General features: G+C 37.9%; 1 protein-coding gene across 5 annotated transcripts in view; it reads left to right on the forward strand.

Annotated features, from left to right (window-relative positions):
* CSRNP3 (cysteine and serine rich nuclear protein 3) overlaps positions 1–14,782 on the forward strand; it is a 109,086-nt gene that overhangs the window by 32,204 nt on the left and 62,100 nt on the right. The window lies entirely within an intron of this gene.

The raw sequence follows: 14,782 nt of genomic DNA on the forward strand, positions 1-14,782 counted from the left end.
AAACAGTGTGTAAATAAGTAGCAGTAAGTGATTTGGACTTTATTTGACAGTTCATATGTAGCAGCAAGAAGAGTGTCTCCATTTTTTAGAATTTTATGTATTATCTGCCTAATAAAGCTAGGTCAGAGCTATTTGTGAATTATAGCTGTCAGTAGAATTAGTGTAGTTCCTTATCCCAAAAGGAAAAAGACTCCTCTGAGTAAGAGATACTTCTGTACCACCTTTTCTTAGAGCAGACTTTTCAAAAGTACTCAGAGGACCTGGATGTTCAGCTGAGGGTGGTGGTGAAGGGATTGTGTTTTACTTTGTCTGGGCACCACAGGAATCTGTTCTGAAACCTGTTGTTCTTAACATCTTTACTGATCACCTGAAGGAGGTGACAGTGACTTACATCATTTGCAGAGAACCACACTGAGGGGAGTGGTTGGTGCCCTTAAGAGAAAAACTCCCATTCAGAGGGACCTGGGCAGACTGGAGGAACAGGCTGACAGGAGACATGCAAAATTCAGCAAAGACAAATACAGCTATGTACCTGGGAAGGAAAAACTCCTCCAGTGACACAGGCTGGGAACTGACCTAGAGAACTGTGTCCAGGTTTGGTCCCACAGTGCAAGACTTTGATAAAATGGAGCAAGTGCAGCAGAGGATCACCAAGGTCACGAGGGGGCTGGAGGAGAGACCATATGAGCAGAGACTGAGGAACCTGACCGTGTTCAGCCTGGCAAAGGGAAGGCTCTGGGTGGACCCAGTAGAAATCGTGCCGTACCTTTGAGGAGCTCACGCAGAACGTGTTCAGCTCTTCCTAGTGGTCAGTGATGGGAGAGTGAGGAACCAATGTAGATTGAAACAAGATGTGTTCCGGCTGGATATAAGGAGAAACTTTTCTCCTTGAGGGTAGCCAGGCACTGGAAAAGGTTGCCCAGAGAGGCCGTGTAGTCTCTCTCCTTACAGATTCTTAAGACTTGGCTGGCTAAAGTTGTGAGCAGCCTTATCTGATATCTCAGCCATCCTTGAGCTGGAGGTTGGACTAGAGACCTGCTGAAGTCCTTTCCAACCTGAATCATCTGTGAGTTTATTGCTTACGTGCATCAGAGGTTCAGAGAGAGCTGAAGTAGCACTGCTTGTTCTTGTTCCAGAGCCAAGTTCACTGGTAAGCTGAGAGTGGTAGCAGCAAGCACATGTCCAGAAGCAGTTTGTACAGTGCTGTGAATCCACAACTAGACTGCTTTTGGGCCTGGTCTGCTAAGTCTGTAGGGAACTGTGTTTTGCTTTATCAATTTACTATCTCTGAGATCTATTTGTCCCTTTTTACTGCAAAATCTATGTGTTCATCCTGTGTTCTGATTTGATATTTTCATCTCTGCTTCACCTCTGTGAATACAGATGGCAGACCAGTACTTACTGGGTTTGAAAAGCCCAGGTTTTCTGTAGGCTTCTTGCTGAATGTAGAGTGCTAGTGGGAAGAACAAAGACTGGGATGATTTGAGACACAGGTAGATAGGAGATGTCCCACTCTCCCCCTCCCCAACTCATTACCCTGCTTTAATGGCCCTTGAGGCTCTTGATGTTGGCTTTTAGAACTTGAACTCTCCAAATTTAGTGATAGAATTTTCAGCCTGCAATTTCTTCTACTTCACAGTCTGCCAGTGCTTTTGTCTACTGAATAGGTTCCAGGGCATGATGCAGATACATTTATTTTGCTTAGCTTTAATTTGTTTTCCATTTTTATGTGGTTTTGATTTTTGGTTGGTTTAGGGTTTTGTTTTGGTTTGGGATTTTCATTTATTTATTTATTTTCATTTTTTCATTCTTGACAGTTGTTTTCAAAATTCTACAGTAATCTGTTGGTTTTTGGAAGTACAGTTTTATATTTTTCTGGGAAGAATGGGTTTATTGGAGTGATTGCTGCAACAGATTACTACTTACTGAAGATTTTTTGGAGGATCTAGAATTGTGCATTTTGTGTTAAAACTCATTTCTTTACAATCAGATTCTGATAGTAGTGGTTTTCTGATTCCTGTCCTCTGTTGTGGTTATTTTCTATTAGTCATCAGCTTCTGCAAAATCCAAATGCCCAGTTTATTAACAGTCCAAAATCTCTAGATGTAAAATGGAAATCAGTAAGAATATTTCCAAATAAAGATTTTTTTTGTGTGTGTAAGGAGGTTGCAAGATTGCATTGCATAACATTTGAATATGGAGCAAAACAAGAAAACACTTGCTGTTGCAAACAACTCTATCCTCACAAGCATATGTTACACACAAAACAGCAGGCTTTTAGAATATGTAAGGCATGTTTGCTCTAGCCTCATCTGAGATGAGTGTAAAATTCTTACCTCCTCAGCCCACTTTATGCAGTAATGTGTTTATTCTGTACACATGGTGTTCCATGAAGTCTGCTTTCCTAGTGTGTGCCCAAAGCCATTCTGCTGTTCAGAAAAATCTAAAAAGATTCATATAAATTCTTCCTACTCTTATTTATCAATACATGTGCAGATTCATTGCTTCTCCAAGGGACTGCTGAGACACACAACAGCAATCTAAAAAATTCTTTATTGTGCCATGAGCTCCAGTAAACCCTGTCAGTACACAGTAATTCTTTGTGACAGTGGAAAGTTATAACAGTATTTTAGAAGCTGAATGTAGATGAAGGCTGCTGTTAATAATTAATACTCAATATTATACATTAATATTTATATTTATTTTCCTGTGGTAGCATGTTTTATTAAAAAATAAGTGTGCATATCCAAATCAGTTAAATTATTACAGTACCCTTATATTGCTTTTCATATCCTCAGTGGCATCCATGGAAATGAATATGCCTTTTTCAGAATTAAAGATACAGGTCTGCTGCATGTAAACACATATGCATATATTTATAGTGTGAAAAAAAAGTGTAACTATATATGTATATAAGCTTTGTCAAATTACATATATATATACACATGTTGTACATGTATATGTACAAGTGCAGTAAATGTGGTAATTGCAATCAGAAGCGTCGAGTGATATTTTAACTGTAAAGTCTGAGAGAATGCCGTAGAACTGAAGAGGAAGAAGCTACGAGGGTTTATATATGTTGTTGACTAGGGTCCCAATCATGGTAACTGAAGAAATATATCTGTCTCTCTCCCCCTGAGGTTTAGGATTGGTGTGAATCAGGCACTTTTCTAGTAAGAAGCCTGCTCTGTATAATGCAGTAAACAAATGTCATGCCATTTTTTAAAGGACATTTGATTTGTATTTTTTTTCCTTTGTTCCCTTAAAAAAGTTTACTATTTTACTCATGGGTTGTTTGCTAGTTATTTTCTGGAATCAGGATTTCCCTTTGTTTTAAATCATAACTTTTTCTTCTAAACTCAGGGTTAGGGAACAGGTGAATTTCACTGGCTCAAACTTTTAACTTCGATGCAACTGGAAAGTTTCTCTATGTCAGTTAAACGTTTGTAGATTGCTGAAGCATGTTACATACCAACTATGCTCACCCCTGCCATTAAATTAATTCTTAAGCAAGGCGGGGATGGGGGTGTGGTGTGGGTGTCAGTGACCAGTTTAACAGGTCTGGAAATGGCTAGATGCAATCATGATAAAACAGAGTTTATTTAAGATAATTCTAGGAAAGCATAGGGAATGCAAGTACCTGTTTGCTCTTTATTCAAAATATGTGTACCTAGTTATTTTGAAAAAATAAATTAAAGGCAAAAATATGTCTTAGGAAACTAGCTGAAACAAAAAGTCTCTTAAATTTCATCACAAAATTTAATTCAAGGCTCTGAGATTATTGTTTTTTTAAAGATCTGAGTACTTCCACATTCACGTTGCTGCCTTTCATGTTATTTGTGGTTAAGCTACTCAGTTTGCTCATCTGCAGTGAGGCCAGCCCTACAGTATTTCTGTGTATTATGATTATTTTCTTTTCAGCAGGACGGTCTCTGCTTAACAGGCAAGTGGTTGCAGTAAGGCAGCCCTGTCAGTTAGTAATTATGAAGTGTCAAGTGGTTCCAGTAAAAGGCGGAAGAACTCTGTTGTGTGGAGTTGGTCTGTGAATTAGCTCTGGGAAATGGAAAGGCTCTTGTAGCCTTTGTTAGTCAGGAGTAGAGTTTTATTTTACAGAGTTTCATGTCATGGGGGAAAAAACCTGAAATAATGTTTGGAATGAAGCTGAATCACCTTGGGTTGGGGCAGAGGCCTGCAAATTAGATGTCCTTTTCTGAACAGCATATGCAAGAGACAGAAACTAATGGCAATATAGATTTTTAAAGTGGTTTGCATCAATTTAAAATGCCAAAACTAGGATCTCAGGAATGCTAAGAACACTGACCAAAAGTCCCTCCAGGGTATCAGAGAAATTCTGTCCCCTTATAGCACTCAATGTTTTGGGAAGGGTCTGTTTGCTGTTAATGTAGCCAGTGTGTAGAGCAGGAGTGATAAATACTGTCACTTTTCAGAGTCTGAACAGATTATTAAAAACAATAATAATACGTGTTGTTATAATATTCTTTGTTGGATTTGGGAAACTGCTTGGCTCCCTAGTTAAATTCACAGAAACATCTCCAATACAAGAACCTGAGCCTGCAGACATTTTCCATTACCCTGTTGTTATGTCATGACTGACTTCAGTTTTTACAGTTTCTATGACAACCGTGATTTTGATTGGTAAAGAATCAAGTACTAAAGGATTTTTTTGGGCTGTACAGTACTTTTCCATCAAAGGAGTAGAGTGAAAATATCAAGATGCTTTTCGCTAATCAGTATTGAAGTTGAATTACTGTCTAAATGTGGATACCTGTTTGTGGCAGACTCCACATACACTAATTTTTGAGATAGAACATATGAGAAAATAGCCCTATTACAGTTGCCAAATAACTGTCTGTAAAATTAATGATAATTTATACTACAATTTAAGACGTTCTTATTTCTCAAGTCATGTAGATATTTACATTTCCAGGTTAACCCTTAAGAAATGTACTTATCAAGACATGGTTCAAAGCAACACCACTGGATTGTTTTCAGAGACTCTTTGGCAGTTTTTGCAAGTCATCAGCAAAATGGTACTTGATGAAATTTCATTAGGTGGGAGTCAAAAAAAAAAAAAGAACAGAATGCACAGGTCAGCAGTTTGTGGTTACTGGGGAAATACAGAGAGGAGCTAATGAAGAGCTGATCAGGGTGGGAAGACAGCTTGTTCACTATGTCATGTATGAAGGAAAAGAGAGAAGGAGGTTCCCCAAGATGAGAAGCTTGACAAGCAACAGGGTGTTTTTCATTAGGAGCAAGAAAGCAGTGGTAACAGATTTTACTTAGTAAATATGTCAGCTTGCAGAAAAGGCTACAGATTGGCTGGCTCAAAACTGGGAAAAGAGGGGGGGGCTAATGAACAGAATGAGAATGAGCCAGTTTATCAAGATCAAAGGAATTTAATGCTCCAGGAGTTTGCAAATTCTTAATTGAAGTGAGTCATCCTCTCTCACTACATTGATGTGTATGGAACATATTTCAAAAACAAATTAGAAAATTACTGGGAAATGTTGATTGAGATTCTGTAGCACTTCCGGATCTGTTCTGTATTTATCAGTTAGAGAAAGCACCTTGCACTAAGAACATACGAATAAATTCTGGTCCATATTCAGGAGTCTGTACTGTCAGCAGGTCTGGAACCACCTTCTGCAGGCAAATCTGGGATCTCTAGTTCAGAATGATGCTAACAGTGTATGAAATTATGTTTGCTGATTGGTTGTTTTCTGTGAGATTTGATAAAAATTAAACGGGATTGTTGGATATTGCCCTTGGTTTGTTAAACAGAGTAAAAATTAGATCCACAACTGAAGCAGTATACCAGATCAACCCTTAGCCCCTGATTTTGGACTTCTTATAGCAGTTGCTGTCTTTAGACGCTATTACAACACGCAAAATAATTTAAATAACTTTATGGTACAGAATGTGAAGTTTTATTTGTTCTCTCACCAGAGACTCATGCGTGCAATTTTAAAAATGCAAAATCATGATGACCATGGATTTCTTGACATAAAGGAACATACCTAAGCCCATAGTCTTGAAAATTCTTTCAGAAGTTCTTCTTTTAGCTTGGATTTGAACTAACTCAGCCAACCTCCTTCTCTGGAGAAACCATAAGGTTGGGACGTAGATGAGCTTACTTTTAGTGAAGACTTACTTCATGGTCTTTAGCAAATAAGATCAGAATTTTAAAATGTATTTCTAAGGGTAAAAAACCTTAGGATGTCTTGGGTACTAAAAGTCACTGTCCTGTTCTTCAGATAAGAAGCAGCATTATGACAACACTTGGATACCAGTGAAAGCTGTGGGTGGCCTGATACCATTAAACTAGCTTCTGTAGGGAAATAATTGGTGAATCAAATCAAGAAGGAGGGGAAAATGGATTTTTCTGTTACCAGTTTATGACTTTGAATAGCTTCATTTTTGTCTGAAAAAAATGTTTCATGCTTGCTTTCTCTGCTCTATCCTAACGCTGGCTTTTATCCCTAGTGAGAGTCCCAATGGCCCTTCAGCAGATTTCTTTGAATTGTTTCTTACAAAAGCAAATGAAGCTTCAGAAAGATTATTGCAATATTCTCTCCTTATCTAGTGCCATGTTTAGTATGTATTCTGCATTTTATACTAGTTTACGACTTTTCCTACCAGTCTGTGTAAATATGGCTTTTAAGATGTTTTGAAATTTAAAGCCAAATTAGATTCAGTGCTTTTAACAAAACATGTTGTCCTACTGGCCAGGTTAAATGTACCCCTGAGCAACCTGATCCTCATGGGTGGCATCCCTGCCCATGGTGGGGAGGTTGGAACTAAATGAACTTTAAGGTACCTTTCAAACTAAACCACTCTGTGATCATGCATTACTGTAAACTTTACAACTAATGTCAGTCTGTACCGCCCTCCATACATGAGCCATGGGGTCGTGTTTTCTCCTTGCTGAACGTTGCTCTGTTGTTCTTTGCTCACACAAGCAACTGATTTAGCAATAGGTATGGCTGAGGGGAGGTAACACCAGAAGGACAGCAACTTAAAGGCACAGTTTCTGCTGGTAGTAGATCTTCTTTTAGAAGTTCCTTCAATCTAGTGGCTTGTTCCTCATCAAAGGATTTTTCTCCATCAGTTGATACAGCTGTTGTTTGTATTAATATGGTGAAAGAGATATTCAGTCTCTAACAGTAAGCTGGGAACAGCCTTCCATGGGATTTGGTTTGGTTGTTCATTTTGTGGTTTGTTTTTGGTTTGGTTTTTTTTGTTTGTTTTAATAGACTAGCAGTTGTGATTGCAAAGCAGAATTAATTAACAAGCAGATATATGTGGGAGGCGTGTCTAAAGGCACGAGGATGTGCCGGGGCAGATGGGCCCGAGAGAACATGCGCGGTCACATATAACTCTATTGGCTGAAGAAGTCACATGGTATTATGGGATATAAGGTGCGGGAATTTCGAAATAAACTCTCTTGGACCACCACCACGAGGAGCCTCATCGTTCCTTGTTATACAAGGACATTGCCGTTACAGATGTACTTAGGAATTGTATCTTTTCTTGGTGCTTCTTGATGAAACGCTGTTTTAGTGCTTACAAGTATTTCTTGCACTTTAGTGCAACAGTATTTCTTATTCCTGTTTTCAGTCTTATTAGCCTTCAATGATTGTATTGTACTAGGGTTTTTTGGCCCTACTGGGCCTAGACCTGGAACTGCTTAAGATAAAAGGCTATATCTGCGTACAGAAAACACAGACTTCCTCCAAAAGTTTACAGTCTTATAAGACAGCAATGATATACAGTGAATGTAGGACTGTAGGGAGGACTAAATCCATGAGAATCCATTACTGACCTATGAGCAAAAAATTCAAGAACTTTGACTGAAACATTAGGGAAAAAGAAAAGTATTCTGCTTGCCAGAGGCTGTATTGACTTCTTACTTTCTTCTTCCTCTGTAGCCCTGATTCATCTCCCACATGTATTCTAGTCTTGCTCTTTCAGATGTCTTGGTGCTCATGGCAGTCCACTGGTGTGCACTGAGCATGATGGTGTATTGGAGATCCTGATCCTTACAGGAACATAAAGAAATTGAGTATCAATCCCCTCCCCTCCACAAAATACTGTAGTGATGTTTTCAGCAGTTGCAGTTAGGAGAATATATACAAACTATTATTTATTTGGAATTTACCAATTCAATGTATTAAAACCAGCTTCATGAATTGTTTGATTCTAAAGCTCTGATGGAAACTAGACAACTTTCTCAAGCTGTCTCCATTCAATGATGGCTTGTCTGTTTGTCTTTTCAGCAGTCTTGCTGTAGTGCCTTGTGTTCATGTACCTGTTCATCTGTCTGTTTTGAACTTTCAAAGCAGGTGAGGGGACATGATTCTTCATTGATGGTATTCAACAATGTTGATCATCGTTCTTCTGTTCACTGAATATGTGGCATTTTTGGTGTTCTGATCATGAAGGTGAAAACTGATGCTACCCTACTGCAATGTATTTGTAGCATTAATAGCATTAAGGCATGTGGGTGGCTTCCAGACCTCAAAGCTTATAATTCAGAGTTTTTATAATACGTGAAAAAAGAAGTAGCTCATTTACTCTGAATTCACACAATAGCGATACAATTGTTCTGAAGGGGAAAACCAGTTAGCAGTTGTCAATGGCATTGGCTTGTCCTGTTGTTTCCCAGTTCACTATCAAAGCCAGTTCACTCTTCTTGTAACATGGAGTCTTTTGTGTTTTAATGAATTCATCATCAATTATATATGCCCCAGAGTAATAGTGGCGAGAAGTTTCACTATCAAGCTGACTGAAGACTATATGACTTTGTCCCAAGTGAGGCTTTAACTGTTGTTATCCGTGGCTCCAGCCTTGTTACATGACTAGTTTTCACTGTGTGCTTGTGTGCAAAATATTAATATGCCAACCCATTAACTCCCAGTTGCAGTGAATGTACTCAATACATTGTCACAGAACTAAGCTTAACCTAATGGCAGTGCTTGTTGACTTCTGTGTTACTGATGTTTAGTGAGTTGCTCTGTATAAATATTTTTTGTATTTATGGCTTCTTGTAAAGTTGTTTGTCTCCATTTTGGAGACTTCAGGCTTGAGATACAGACAAAGAGCAGATTTTTTAGAACTGAAAACTAGGTTTTGTGTGTTTTCAACTGGTTAGCTGAGTATTTTATCTAGGTGAGGAGATTAGGAAAGGCTTTTGAAAATGTTTAAGCAGGAGTTGTGTTTGGAAGTAGACTAATGGCAATTCCAAGCACTTCTTTAGCTTTTCTTATTTTCAATGAGGTATGACTGTATTTGTACATCACCTGCTAGGAAAGCAGCCATAGGCAGTGGTCATCTGCAGAGCAATGGTTCAGCAGTGGTTACTATGGAAACCATAGGTGACCTACATTTTACCAAAAAGTGATCAAGTTTCTTTCTGTTTTTTAAATGAAGCACACCCATTGATTTCTGCTATTGCTCTTCATCTTTTACACATTGTTTTACTTAAGCAGTATTCTTGATTTTGAGTGATTAGTGTGGAATGGACATAAAAATCTTGGAGCAGAGATACCATTTCATTGTTACACTACTATTTAAAATTTTTGCCTTTGCTGTCATGTCTAATTGTATGTTCTTAGCGAGAAAGTAACACAATTTAATTAATTACAGTGTGCATTATAATAATGTATTATTTGTATAGCTACCAGGATGTGGTCTGTAACAACTTGCAGTGGCAAGGCTCATTCTTGTGAATTTACCTATTTCACTAACATTACAAGTCAATAGGCTACTGTATGAATAAAACTACTTGAACTATTGGACTTCAAGTAACCATCAGAAATGTTTTTTGCTTTAGTAAATTTATCTTCCTTTAAGGATGTGAGAATTTTCTCAAAAAATGAGAATATTCTGCAGACAGACAAAAGAGCAGCCGGGAGAGAGGACAAAGTGTGGCATTTCAGATAAAGCTTAAGTTCACATTTTAAATATACATTTCTCACTGTGAGATTAACACAGAATGGTAGGAATTGAGTCAGAGCACGTGCCTAGGAAAGTCATTAAATGTCGTGATATGTCTAGAACTTTGACTTGCAGATGAGCCAGGCTTGGATTTTCAGAAAATTTTGTTAAACAAAATGGAGAAACGATTTACTTTAATTTTTATTATTTTTTTTTTAAATTTGGGTGAATGTGATGGTCTTTGTATAAATACACTGTTCTGTTTTGAATTGTTTATTGTGCTTTGTAGGTGAAGGAATCTTTAGTTTCACACAAATTAAGGACAGAGAAATGCTACAATATAGACTTTTTTGAGACCAAATATATTTTTTGTCAGAAGTTTATGGACCATCTGCTAATTACTGAAACCTTCTCATAGCCATGAGTCTCTCATGATATTTGGATCATAAGCACCCTGCAGCTGGTAATGGAACCACCTCCAAATTTCTCCTATATTTCCCACTTTCTCCCCTGTGCCCACGCATCTCTTGTAGCCTGTTTTTTGCACTCATTTTCATCTATACTGCACGGCATGCTATGCTCCATCACTTCAGTCATATGTTATTAGATTAGCTACAAACTTATTTGTTTGCATACCTCAAAAACGAAGACGTTTTTTGTTACCTTTTTTCTTGCTTCAGAAAGCTCGAACTGTGTGCTCTGTGTCCATCTGCCTACACTCTGATACATGCAAACAACAGCAGTAGTATTGGCAAGAAATATTAATGGTGTAAACCAGGAAGTACTAGTTGCTTTTGGATTTGATCTAGTTTGCTTTTATGATGCAGAATTTGATTATCACCTATACTTCCTGTATTCACAATCAAAATCTTCCCAAATCGTATCGATCCTAAAAAATCTGATGTATCCCTTGAACAGAGAATAGCACAATAGCCAGTGTTGCAGCTCTGATGCTCAAGATCATAGCGAAGACAATGTGTAGGATGTAGGAGTGGTAACCCAGGAGAGTCGTGGCCTGGGCTGAAGGAGGGTATGAAAATCACCAGGGGTGTAACTGGAGGACCAAGAGCTAAGACCGACCAAGCTAAGATTTTGACATCATTTTAAAGCAGGATCTGAAGTGTTCGGGGCCAGAATGGAAAGGGACACTATGCTGGTGTTTGCTGGGGTGGAGTTAATTTTCTTCACATGGCTGGTATGGGACTGTGTTGTAAATTTGGGCTGAACACAGGGTTGATAATACAGAGATGATGTTGTTATTGCTGAGCAGAGCCACGGCCTTTTCTTTTTTCCGTACTGCCATGCTGGCAAGGAAGTGGGGGATGTATGGGAAACTGGGAGCAGACACAAGTGGGACAATGACCCCAGCTGACCATAGGGATAATTCAGACCATATGACATCATGCTCAGTATATAATACTGGGGGGAAGAATGAGGAAGGGAGGGGATGTTTGGAGTGATGTGTTTGTCTTCTCAAGTCACTGTTACCCATGATGGGACCCTGCTCACCTGGAGATGGCTGAACGCCTGCCTGCCGTAGGAAGCAGTGAATTAATTCCTTGTTTTGCTTTGCTTGCGAGCGTGGCTTTTGTTTTCCCTATTAAACTGTCTTTATCTCAACCCATGGGTTTTCTTGGTTTTACCCTTCGATCCTCTCCCCAGTGCCGCTGGTGGGGGAGAGAGAGAGTGGCTGCGTGGGGCTTGGCTGGGGTTAAGTGTGGCAGACACAAACAGGCATCTGAAATGGCAAAGCCAGGACTGTTGATGGCTTGTGTCACCAGTGCCTTCTCTCTATGCCATAGCCACGAGTTTGCAGTATGGATCAAATGTTAGTTTTTTGTTTTGGTTTTCCTTTACCCCCCCAAAAAAAAAACTATATCCAAAAATGTCTTTTACCAAAGATATCCAACCTTGCTTTAAGGACTTCAACAGATGGCAAGTCTGTCACCTACCATGGTAAGCAGGATTAATGTTTAATTGTCCTTGCAATTAATGAATTTTGTTCTGTTCAGTGAAATACAGGAAGGTTTTCAGACTCCCTGTTGTGTCAGAACAGAAGTAGCTCATGTGTACCAGAAACCAAATGTGCATACTGGCTATGTGCTTAAAGGTTTATGATCATTTATTTTATATAGATAGATAGATATAAACACACATATATATGTAATTTTCTAAAAAGTCAGGTCTGCTCTTCTGAAATACATATTATAAGTCAGTAAATAATGGTTTGCGACAATTAAATATTTTGCTAATGTAACTCCTGTGGCTTACTCACACATGTGACTCACATGTTCTGCTGAATTTTTTCACCCTAATATGGTACCTGGTTTCATTGCAAACAAACTGAATTTTCTGTTTATTCTGTGAGTTTGCATATGGCATCACCAATACTTTGATAGAAATTCTAAAAGTTTACTGGTATCATTTTAACAGTAATGAGACATGAATTTCATTTTTTTAAGGACAGATTAAGGAAATGTCTACAGACTGAAAACATGATTTCAGAGATGTAAAAATCTCCTGAGAGAAACTGGCGTTCTTTGAGATCACAAGGTCAGTAGTACAGTAGCAGTTATTCACATGCATATATCTATACAGTTATATAGGCCCAATTTCATTTCTGTACCATCTGATGATACAAAACACGATGTTATATTTTATGTCTCTGCAGAGATTTTGATTAGCGATTTTGGAACAACATTAGTAAAAGAAAAATCAGGTTTCCAGCTGCAACTTTGTGTTTAAAATTCATGCTGAAAGCTATTGGATTAGTATACATCAGCAACTTCCAGTGTAATTAGATGCAGACAGGTAAAATGTTCCTAACTTGTTGCCCATGTTTGTAAATAAGTTAATTATTGCATTTTTGCATGTTTTGTCACTTGCTTGCAAAAGTATCAGCTCTTTAATGTTTTGGAAAACGAAACACCAGCTTAATCTGAAGAGGTGCTTTCAAGGCTTCTTTTGTAATTTGTCACATCATGATGTGATCTACTTTTTCTAAAGACTGGAAGTAAGGAATATGATTTAGCCACAAAGAGCTGGTCAACACATGTCAAATAGTAAATGTGTTCAGAGAACTCTGTGTAATTAGTATAATATTTTAATGATGTCACAATGTAATTTAAAGTGCTTGATAAATAGCAAGAAAATGATGACAGCATCTTCTCTTGCGTAACCTGTTCGTAATTTCATGAAAGCTTTACTCAGATAGTGGAAAACATGTATAATTGTTACCTTTTACTTGTTTGTTATTAGAATGTGATTTTTAAATGTTACATGTACTGATGAAGGGAAGATCAGAAAGCACAAGTGTAGGTAACCCTTATTTTGAAGGGTCTGTTTGATTTATGGGTTAACCATGATATTAATGCAGACACTAAACCTGGCTGTTTTTTTGGGGATCTGAGTGTAGTGGTGTGCAGATTATGTACAGCATCTTGTGGACATGCCCAAGTATACCAGTAGTCCATGACCACAGAGTTACTGATCTCCTTTTCTGATTTACCTTGGTGAATGTCTTTATAGCCTGACTCAAATGAACTTTTTATATTATTTCTCTTTACTTTACCTAGATTATCCTTATCACACATTACTGAAGGTAGTTGATTCTCTTTCAGTAGCTTAAGCCATATATTGTGTTGTGTCTGATTTTGATTATCTGATAAGTTTCTACAGTGAGGAGTACAAAAGCCACTTAATGAAGGCTCACTTGACCCAACTTTCCTTATTTTTAGTGCATAAGTAAAGATGAATACATTGGAATTTTCACATAATATTCATTTAAGAAAGAACACTTTCAGTATGGAAATATTTTTCTTTTGCTGTACTCAAGTGATGTGAGGTATGTTTCTCTTATTTGTGTGCTTAGCATACAGTAAGGTGGAACTCTACTGAAAAAAAAAACTCAAATGAGAAAATGGTACTGCTGACTTAAGAGGTGCTCCATTAAGTTAGATTGGTAAATGCTGCAGAAGAAATTTCCAAATGATTCTTAGTGTTAACCATTTGTCCACTGCTGGGTGCAATTAAAAATGTGATTTAGAAAGGTAATAGACCAATATTCCTTTAGTGACTGCATAAGAGAGGAGGGTTGTGGGAAATCTGCAAGTAGGAAGTAAATTACATTATGGCAAGCTGAATAGTGTACTGTTAATTTTTGCCCTTCTCTGGACAGGTAGCATATATATATGCAAAATTTTGGGAAACTCTTCAGAAGCATGTTATATTTGTGTTGCAGTGTAATAATGTCAGCTGATTTTGAATTATATAAATAAGTCTTGCAACATAAGTTAATCATACAGTCATTACTGAAGAAAAATTTTTGAAAGTAAGGCATGGTACCTCCATGATGATGCTGTGTGTGTAACATTTCAGGTAGGGTTTTTTCTTACAATAACACATATAAGAGGAGAGGATGTGATTCTTGACTTACTATGGGATTTAATAAGAATCTTAGACTTGTTTAAATATTACTTTTTTAGTGATCAAAATGCTTCATTTATTTCAGTAAGCATGAAAATATGCACCAGATTTTGGAATCAATTTCTTAGATGCCTAAATGTTAGTGATCTTGCAAAACTTGTTGATACAGTTGTACCTAAAATTCTGCGTCATCATCGGTCACTGACAGACATTTACTGCCTACTACTAACTCCTTCTTATATCTGCTATTGTAATCCTGCAGTGTGAAACCAAGCTTTTGTCATACTGTTCTGATTTGAGATGTGGAGGAAGGATAGGAGTTCCCACCCCATCCCTGCTTCTCCCTCCAGTACTTGGTGTTCAGTTTCTGGTCTGCATAAGAGATGAGTTGAAACAGGTT

Source organism: Lepidothrix coronata, unplaced genomic scaffold, assembly GCF_001604755.1.
Source record: "Lepidothrix coronata isolate B3197 unplaced genomic scaffold, Lepidothrix_coronata-1.0 Scaffold250, whole genome shotgun sequence".
NCBI classification, from domain to species: Eukaryota; Metazoa; Chordata; class Aves; order Passeriformes; family Pipridae; genus Lepidothrix; species Lepidothrix coronata.